At 50.6% G+C, this 9306-nt stretch overlaps 1 protein-coding gene and 1 pseudogene across 2 annotated transcripts in view; one reads left to right on the plus strand and one right to left on the minus strand.

Moving 5' to 3' along the window:
* Positions 1 to 7430, minus strand: part of Cd4 (CD4 molecule) — a 47044-nt gene extending 39614 nt beyond the window's left edge. The window contains exon 1 of the mRNA XM_012517427.2: positions 7343 to 7430. The gene's annotated coding sequence lies outside the window, so the exon portion shown is untranslated. The remainder of the gene's footprint in view (positions 1 to 7342) is intronic.
* Positions 7431 to 8802: 1372 nt separating this feature from the next.
* Positions 8803 to 9297, plus strand: LOC101589234 (annotated as a pseudogene). The gene has a single exon (XR_001117340.2). The product of XR_001117340.2 is annotated as a mitochondrial intermembrane space import and assembly protein 40 pseudogene (transcript).
* The last annotated feature ends 9 nt before the right edge of the window (positions 9298 to 9306 follow it).

Genomic DNA, 9306 nt, shown 5'->3' on the forward strand with positions numbered 1-9306 from the left:
AAAAAAAAAAAAAAAAAAAAAAAAGTGTGGGGATGCACATCCGCTCCAAGAGGAAGCATGAGGAACTAAACAACGTGCTGACTGCCATGAGGAAGGCAGCTGCCAAGAAAGACTGAGCCCCTTTGGAATAAAGCTTTACAGAAAGTTAAAAAAAAAAAAGATAAGCAAACTGGGAGTGGTAGTAAAGGCTTGTAATCCCAGCATTTAGTAAACTGAGGCAGAAGAAGACTTAGCTGCCACCAATTCCAGTCCAGACGGGGCTACATACGACTTCTTTACTCTTTCTTTCTTTCTTTCTTTCTTTCTTTCTTTCTTTCTTTCTTTCTTTCTTTGCCATACTGGGGATTGAACTCAGCCTCTTGCTCTAGTCAGGCAAGTGCTTACTCTACTGAACCATCTCCCCAGCCCTACATAGTAATTTCAACAACATCCTAAACTTAGTGAGAGCCTGTTTCAAAAAACAAAAGCAGAGAATTTAGCTCAGTGGTAGAACACTTGCCTAAGGGCTGGTGAGATAGCTCAGTGGACTAAGTGCCTGCTTTGGCAAGCACAGGGACCAGGGTTTGATCCCCAGTCCTGCATGCTGAGCCTGCCCCACCCCTGGGGTGCACTGGGCCAGGGACCAGTCTGAGAGTGGTGGCACATGCCTGCAATGCCAGTGCTGGGGAGGCTGAAAACAGGAGAATCACTAGAAGTCCAAGTACCAAATACATAAATTAAAAAAAAAAAAAACAACTTACTTGGCTCAGTGAGATAGCTCAGCAGTCTTAAGCCCTTGCTTAGGCAAGTATGCAGGGACCAAAGTTCGATACCCAGTACCTACCTACCACCCAGGGTGAGCTGAGCTGGCCACGGGGTGCAGGGGGAAGAACACTTGCCTAACAAGCTGGAAGCCCTGAGTTTGGGCTTTAAGCTTGGAACAAATGGAAACACACCTCACATTGAGACAGGGAGGAGTCAGCATTGTGGGCACTTATTTATTCACTTATTTTATTTTATCTTATTTTTGTAGTTCTGTGGATCAAACCCAAAGTTTTATGCTCGCCAAAGCAGACAAACATTCTACCACTAAGCTACAACCCAAACCCTTCTATTGCTTTTTAATTTTTTTTATGGCTTTTTTAGTGATTTTGTTTTGTGATAATCCATCACTTTGTTGTTGTTGTTGTTGATGATGATGATGATGCATTTGGTTGTTGCAGGGTCTCACTGAAGCTCTGACTCGTGATGACCCTCCTGCTCTCAGCCTCCCCAGCGCTTTACCTGCCCTCCAGGACTCTGGCCAGTTCTGCCTGGCCTGGGGGTGGAGCTAGCCCTGCATATGGTGCCAAACCAGTCCCTGTACTTGCCCAAGCAGGTGCTTTAGTCAGCTGAGCTATCTTGCCTACGCTGTTTTGCTTTTTGAGGCAGGGTCTCACCATGTAGTTCAGGATGATCTTGAACTCACTCTGTAGCCCAGGCTGCTTGAACTCAGCAATCCGTCTGCCTCAGCCTCCTGAGTTCTGGGATTACAGGTGTGCTACCACCTCCCCCCTAGTTTTTCTAAAAGTTAAAATAACTTTAAAATGCCATGCCAAATCAGGTGTGGTGGCACATGCTTGTAATCCCAGCACTGGAAAGGCTGAGGCAGGAAGATCATTGCAAGCTAGAGACCAGCCTGGGCTACAAAGTGAGCTCAAGGCCAGCCTGAATTACATAGTGAGACCCTGTCTCAAAAAGACCAAAAAAATAAAAAGCTATGCCCAGATCAGGAATATGTTCTTTAACAGGTGGAATGTGACATGGATTCAGGGAAAAGGTGGCAAAGAGAGGTCTAAGACTGTGGAACCAGGTCCTTGAATGCTGTGCTAAGATGCTGGACTTGGTTCTGGGCAATAAGGAGCCTGGAGAGGGTTTTAATTGAGAAGAAAATAATTCAATTTGTAATATGGACCCATGCAGCTGCTGTGAAAAGAACGAGAGGAAGCCCTGCAGCAGAGCAGGCCTGCAACACCTGTGGCAAGAGAAGAGGAGGCCTGATCTGGGGCTGGGACCTGCGGATGAACTGAGAGACAGGTCTGAGGTAAAATTCTCAGACTTGGAGCCTAATTCAGTGTGAGGGCTGGGAGGAAGAGCAGTGGTCATCCACTCACGGTTGGACCACCCTGTGAGGCCTGTTTGGCCAGTGGGGTCCTGGACACAGGCCATTCAGGTGGGGGACAACTGCAGGTGTGGAAGATGACCAAGGCCCTTCCTTTGGAAAGGCTTGGAGTAGGCCCTGAGAAAGAATGCCATCAGCGCAGGGGAGCAACTTCAAGAGGGAATCCCGGGCCAGCACTCTTAGCATTGCCAGGGAATGTGCCCAGTTGCAGATTCTCAGGCCTGCTCCAGAAATGCAGGGCTGGGTCTCCAGGTGAAGGAAGCCTACTCAGGTCCCAGAATAAGTAGGAGGGAGGGGGGAGGACATTCCCAGCCTGGTGTGCAGAGGTGTGGGGAAGTTGGAGGAGGGTTTCATATAAGAAGACAGGAGACATGCAGTTGGGGAGGGCAGGTGGACAAAGAGGAAAAGGGCTTTGGGTTTGGTTCTGGAGTGACAGAGCTGCTGCTGATCCCCACTGGCTGCCTGCAGGGCCGAAGTTTGGCCAGGCTGCCACGCATGCACTCCACACTGAGCTGCATCCCTAGCCCTGCTGCTGACTCTGATTGGGATGTGACACTTAGAGCCCACACTGCACACAGCCTGTTATCTAGGCAGTTTCAGAGCACTGGACGCAGTAAGTACAGAGTAATTGACAGAAAAGGAGCTGAAACAAGAGAGGGCCATCAGAGAGTACCTTAAGAGCAGGGTCCCAAGGGTCCCTGAAGTCAGGACCTGGGTCCTAAATGGGCTGCAAGGGGAGAGCTGCATCCAGGCATATTATTCTCTCTATGAAGCCTGGGCTTTCTTCCCCTAGTCCCCTCTGCTTGCTGAGCTCGCAACCATCGGCCCACTCTGGACCCACCCTGCTCCCTGTTGACCCTGTTTGGATGTGTCCCATCTTCTACCATATGATGTCATGATTTGGGTTCCTAAGTTTTCCCCCACCAGCTTGAACTCCAGGAGGACAGAGATAATAGCCCATACAGCCATGCAGTGGCCTCCAACAGAAGTCTGAAAGAAGGGACTCAGGGTGCATTCAGTTAACTTATACCAAATCACATTGAATGGAGGAGGGCAATCACTGACTCCCTTGATGTACGCAACGTATTACTGCGTGTAAAATGGGCAATTTTGGGCTGGGTATATAGTTCAGCAGCATGAGCGCCTGTCTGGCAAGCACAAGGTCCTGAGTTTAATCCCTGGTAACACACACACACACACACACACACACACACACACACGAGCCACTTTGGCTGGGGATATAGCTGAGTGGTAGAACACTTGTCTAACAAACACATGTCCCTGGAGGTCAATCTCCAGCACCTCAAAAAAAAAAAAAAAAAGCAAATAAGTAAATAGTAACGAGTCATGTAAGTGTGTGTGCACACCGAGGGTGTCATGGGCAAATCTAGGTTACCCCAATGCATGCTGTTAATTCTTCCCCATCTTCTCTGGCTTGCACTCCACTAAACAGCTGCCACCATCCAGCCTCCCGGCACTAAGGCTGTGACTCATGGTGGCTGATGGAAAGTTCTAGAAAGAGGAGATCCAGATAAGAGTCTAAGGCATTTCTTTTTCCCTGCTGTGGAGCCCCAACATGCCAGTTGGTTTCCTTATCCTGTACACACCTTGGTAAATAGCCGCTTTCTATAATCACTGGAACTGTGAGGTGGAGTTGGAGATGCTGGGGGTTTGCTCTCCTGTGAGGTTCAGGAGAAGAGAGAGCTCCCGCCCAATTTTTTATCTGCCCGGAAGAGGAATTATCCAGGGCCTAACATGTGATTGATGGTTGAGACAAAGGCAGATAAATACAGACAGAGCCTAACATGTGGTAGATGTGTTTGAGACAGAAAGATAGATAAATACAGACAGCGGGATGATAGATTTTGCTAACACCAGGGAATCAGGAAAAGAAGGGTCAGGAAGGAGGCTTCTTGATGGGGGGGGGAGGTTGTTTACAAGTTACTGCAGGGTAGGGCATTGGAAGCTCTTTGGGGAAGGCCAGGGTGAAGAGTAGGGTAGGGGAGCCTCACACCCCAAAGCATCTACTGTACACCCACACCCACACACACACACACACACAGTGCCTCTGTCCTCGGTGAGCAGAGGGTAAGTGGGGGGAGTGTCCATGGGGGATCTCCCTCCTCCAGGATCCTGTAAGAAGCCTGACAAAGTGGAGGGGTGTACTAGGCCCTTCCCCAAGTGGCAGCCTTTGTGTCTCCCCCACCCACGATCTGGGGCTGGGGTCACTTCAGCCACCTCCTCTCTGCCTCCCGCTCCCTGTGCTCCCCCGCCCGGCTAGGGTTGGCTTAGTTCAGGCGGCTGTGGGTTTCCAGCCGCTGCTTGCTTTGGTGCTCTGGCTTCCGCTGCCACCCTAGAGATCTGGTCTTTGATTTCCACATCCTCAGCGTCCCCAGAGGCCCTCAGCCTCAGTACAGTAGCATCCTGTGCACCGTCACCCCTGGGAGAGGCTGAGAAGGCCTGTGGTCTCCCGAGGCTGGCTCTTGGTTTCTCTTTCTCCCCTCCCCCTCCCTCCCTCTCGCTTCCTTTGCTTGTTTCTCTGCTTATACATTTTTGAATCTGCGCTTCCCCCGCGCCTGGCTTCAGCTCCCAACTCCCTGTGGGCGCCTCTCTTCCTGCTCCGTGTAGGCTCTCCCTGTCTCTCCCTGCTCTGAGTGCCCCTGCCCCTTCTCCCTCCTTGTCCTCCGCTCTCCAGCTGCTGCCGCGGGGGTCCAGTTCCCCCACCCAGCACACTGCACCCCTGCTTCTGGCGGCGCAGGCTGCGCTCTGACCCAACCGGACGGCTGGGCTCTGGAGCCGGGAGATGGCCGCAGGGTGGGAGGGACGCAGCAGACAAAGGAGCCGAAGGAGTTCCCGAGAAACAGTCGGAGGCCTCCAGGGAGAAGTGGAGGAAACCAGGGAGAGACACAGCGTGGCTCTTGAAAGCAGCCGCCGCCCTTCACGCAATCTACCATCCCGTGCGCGGCGCTGGCTGGACCAAAACGGAAGCGGGGCGGCAAAGCAACGAAAAATGCCAGAGGCGAGGTGCACACACAGAGAAAGGATGCGACCGAAACGGCGACGACACACACACCACACACCTCCCAAGGCTCTTGAGGTTCCCGCAGCCCTCACCTTGGCCCCGGGGATGGGATGAGGCTGGGGAGAGGAAGAGGGCACAGCCGCACCACAGCGACAGTCTGTGGTCCCAGGCACTTTCATGTTCACCCCGCGGCCCACTCAAGCCTCAGCGTCGGGAGGCACCCCCCGACACATGCATTCTGTCGACTGTTGCCGGGCTTCATGTCAACTTCCTAGAGACCCCAACCCTCGAGGGGACTCTTGTGGTTTGGTGGCTGCAACCTCCACCATCCTCTTCTTTGCCTCAGACACCCACACAGCAGGCACTGTGCCCCCACAAAGAGAGGCAATGATGGAGCTCAACCTTCCAGCCTTGTGTGTCTCCCCCTACCCAATGCCCTGGTGTCTGGTGTCCCATTTTCTTCCAAGTTACTTATTCAACACACGCTTAGTCCAAAATGTGGAGACCCAAGGCCCCCAACTCCTGTAAGTGCCACCTTCCCATTATGGACAAGGGCAGGGCCTGAGGCTACTTCAAGGTTCTACCTAACACCAAGTGGTGTGGGAGGATATTTATTTAAAGCTAGGCCTTTTCTGTGTAAGTGTCCCCAGCCTGAAAGAGGGAGGCCACCTCCTGAGACTCAGGGCAGCCATTTTGTATTAGCCCACAGAATCTGACACAGCACAGAAATTATTTCTCAAAATACGAGACAATGGTGATCTCCCCCACCACATTCTTCTCCCAGCTTTGCACTTCTAAAAAGGTGCCCTACAAGACAGCAGGATGTTCACAAAGACTATCCTACATAGAGTGGGATCTTTCACAAGCAGTCTTTCTGTTTTAGGGATCAGAGTACCTTAGGAGACATCTCCTTCAGAATAATTCTGTGAGGTAAAGGAGCGAGGGGAGTGGGGAGAATGGCTTCAAAGCCACAAGGTCTCTGGAGCAGGGAAAGGTAGACAATGTGGAACCCAGAAGCTAGAGTCCTAGGGGAACTGTACTTGAGGATTATGAGGTCCCCTGTCCTCACAGCACCTCACCAACCCCGGGGTGGTGGTGGGGGGTCCTGTAATACTTTTCCACCTCTCCTACTCTCCAGATACACCTAAAACCCATTCTCCTAGAACCATGACATTGCTAATGTCATGCTTACCTAAAATACATGCATATAGCATACAGTATTTCCTAAGAGATCAGTTTCAATACTTTTTGAGAATTTTAACTTTCTATTTCCTTAATCAAGCTAATGAAAACTGAAGTGTCACTAGGCATATTTTTAAAATATACATAAATTCGGGGCCAGGACGATAATTTGGTGGTCTAACCGCTTGCCTGGCAAGCTTAAAGACCTGGGTTCAATCCCTAGTACTGCATGTTGTGCCAGGTCTGTGCTGAGCGGGCCACCGAGACTGGGCACAGTGGCACACGCTGTCGTCCCAGTGCTGGAGAAGCTGACACAGGAGGATCACTATGAGTTTGAGCTGCGTAGAGAGACCCTGTACCAAATAAATAGATAATTTTTTTAAAAAAATTACTAAAAACAAAAAAAAAAATTACATAATTCCAAAGAGTTAAGAGCAGCTACACAGATTGTGTCACTTAAGAAATGCTACAGGTGTGATTAGAGGTGTGACTTTTTAGTGATTGTGTCATTGCAGAAATTAATTTTAGGGAAACTGTCTCTCAACTAGATTCTACTTCTTATTCTGCTTTTCTTACTTATACCATTTTTCTCCTCTTCACTCTTTTATAGCTCTCCCACCATAGCACGTATTCCTTCTCATTTCCCCTCCCCCTTCTTAGCTCTTTTTCTGTTCTTTCTCTCTTTTGGGCCGCACCTTGTCCCCTGTGCCGTAACTAGCTGCCTTCCACCACCTTGCTCTGCTGGACCTTTTTTGATCTTGTGAGGCTCTGAGCCTGGAGGGATGCAGAGAGGAACATGGGATAGGCCTGGCCTCTTGAAGCTCACAGTTGCAGTGGCAGATGGCTGCTTAGGACCAGTTCTGAGAGAAACACAAGAGAAGGTGGCCAGGGCTGTGAGAAGAGGCCTAAGAGTCTGGCGTGTTCCCGTGCATGGACTGCCATGTTTGTGTCCTTTCCAGTTCTCTGGAAAGGAAAGCAGCTGAAACTGCCCCTCTTACCTTCAAGCCTGTCTTTCTTCCTCTTGTTCCTTGAACAGCTGGGAGGGCGTGGGGCTCTGCAACCAGAAGCCCTGTGGGGAGAGGGCTTGGTTACTGCTGCTTCTTCTTAAATGAAGAGAGACAGGAAGCAGTGTAGCAAGGCTTCTCCACACTCCAGGCCTGGGCCAGCCCCTAACGTCACCACCTGGGCCTGGGGTCACCCCTCCCACACCCCAGCTCTTGGAGAAAATGTCAAAGTGAAAATGCCAAAGTCATGGGAAAAAGTTAAGCAGAATCTGGCTGGAGTCCGGAACCTCATGCCTCTTTCGGACGGTAAAAGAAAGACTTCTTGACACAGCCAGACCCTATGGAGCTTCAGAGAAAGAATCAAGAGGCAGATAGGGGCTGGGAGAGCAGCTGAGGTCCAGGGCTGGGGGCATTGGTCCAGCAGACACTTCAAAGCTACAGGTACTAGTGATGTTCTAGGTGACCCATTCTGGGGAGGTCCCCAGTGGCCATGGGCCATGTTGTCTCCCCTTCCCACATGCTTTTCTCCAGCAGAGCCTCTAATGAGCTCCACATGTGTATTTTTATCCGCCCACTGGACATCGCCACCTGGATGGTCACCAGACCCAAGCCAACTTACGTGTGCTTCTCCAAGTCCCCACTTAGCGAAGGCGTTGTTAGCCACCAACTTGTTCCAGCAAAGTAAGTAGAGTGTAATCTTCGGCTAGCTCTTCATCCAATCCCTCTCATGTATTTACCACCTTTTGTAAATGTTAACTTCCAAATGGCTCCAAAATCCACCCAGGTCCCTCTGCACCAATACACCCATTCCAACCCACAATGCCAGTGTTATCCTTTGCCTGTATTCTATCTCCTGCCTCCTGCTGGTCCTGGTTTCTCTGTGCAGCCTTTCTCGAGGACAACTTCTACACACAGGGGAACAACCATCAAAAGGTACATATGTTTAATTCCTGGTAAAAAGAAGAAGAAGGAGGAGGAGAAGGAGGGGGAGGGAGGGAGAAAAGGGGAGGAAGGAAGGGAGGGGGGAGGGGGAAGAGAAGGGTACGCATGTAACCAGACAGGGTGGCACACACCAGTGATCCCAGCACTCTGGGAAGCTGAGGCAGGAGGATCAAATTTAAGCCCACTATAGGTAACTTAGTGATTTAGTGAGACCCTGTCTCAAAATAATAAAAATTTAAATAGGGTTTTGGGTGTAGCTCAGTGGGAAGGCCCTGAGTTTAATCCCCAATACAAAAGAAAGAAAGAAAGACCCGTTTTTCCACTTTGAAAAAGAGTAATGAGTCTAGTTGCAACAGCAATGATTAACGCAAGCACTTTTGCTCATCACAGCCATTGTGCCCCATTAGAGCAGACACATTTTGGGCTACTTCTTCCATAACACATTGTACTCAAGGGTAGTGATTGAATGAATTACCATTTACTGCTTCATTAAAAGCATTCTTCAGGGAGCTGAGTCCGCCTGTGGGGTGAGAAACGCCAGGTCTCGCGAAGGGGGTTGTGTCGCTGGCGCCATGTCGTACTGCTGGCAGGAAGGGAAAGACCAGATAATATTTGTGACCAAAGAAGACCACGAGACACCTAGCAGTGCAGAGCTGGTGGCCGATGACCCCAACGACCCATATGAGGAACATGGGTTGATACTGCCAAATGGAGAAATTAACTGGAACTGCCCGTGCCTGGGGGGCATGGCCAGCGGCCCCTGTGGGGAACAGTTTAAGTCAGCCTTTTCCTGCTTCCACTATAGCACAGAGGACATCAAGGGATCGGACTGTGTAGACCAGTTTCGGGCCATGCAGGAATGCATGCAGAAATACCCAGACCTATATCCCCAAGAGGATGAAGAAGAGGAGGCAGAAGAGAAGCCATCAGAACATGCAGAGGAAATGGCTCCCACTGGAGCCACTGCCACCAAAGAAGAGTCAGCGTCCATTTAATGCAGGTCACTGTGCTGCCTT

This window comes from Octodon degus, unplaced genomic scaffold, assembly GCF_000260255.1.
Source record: "Octodon degus isolate 3935 unplaced genomic scaffold, OctDeg1.0 scaffold00178, whole genome shotgun sequence".
Taxonomy (NCBI): Eukaryota; Metazoa; Chordata; class Mammalia; order Rodentia; family Octodontidae; genus Octodon; species Octodon degus.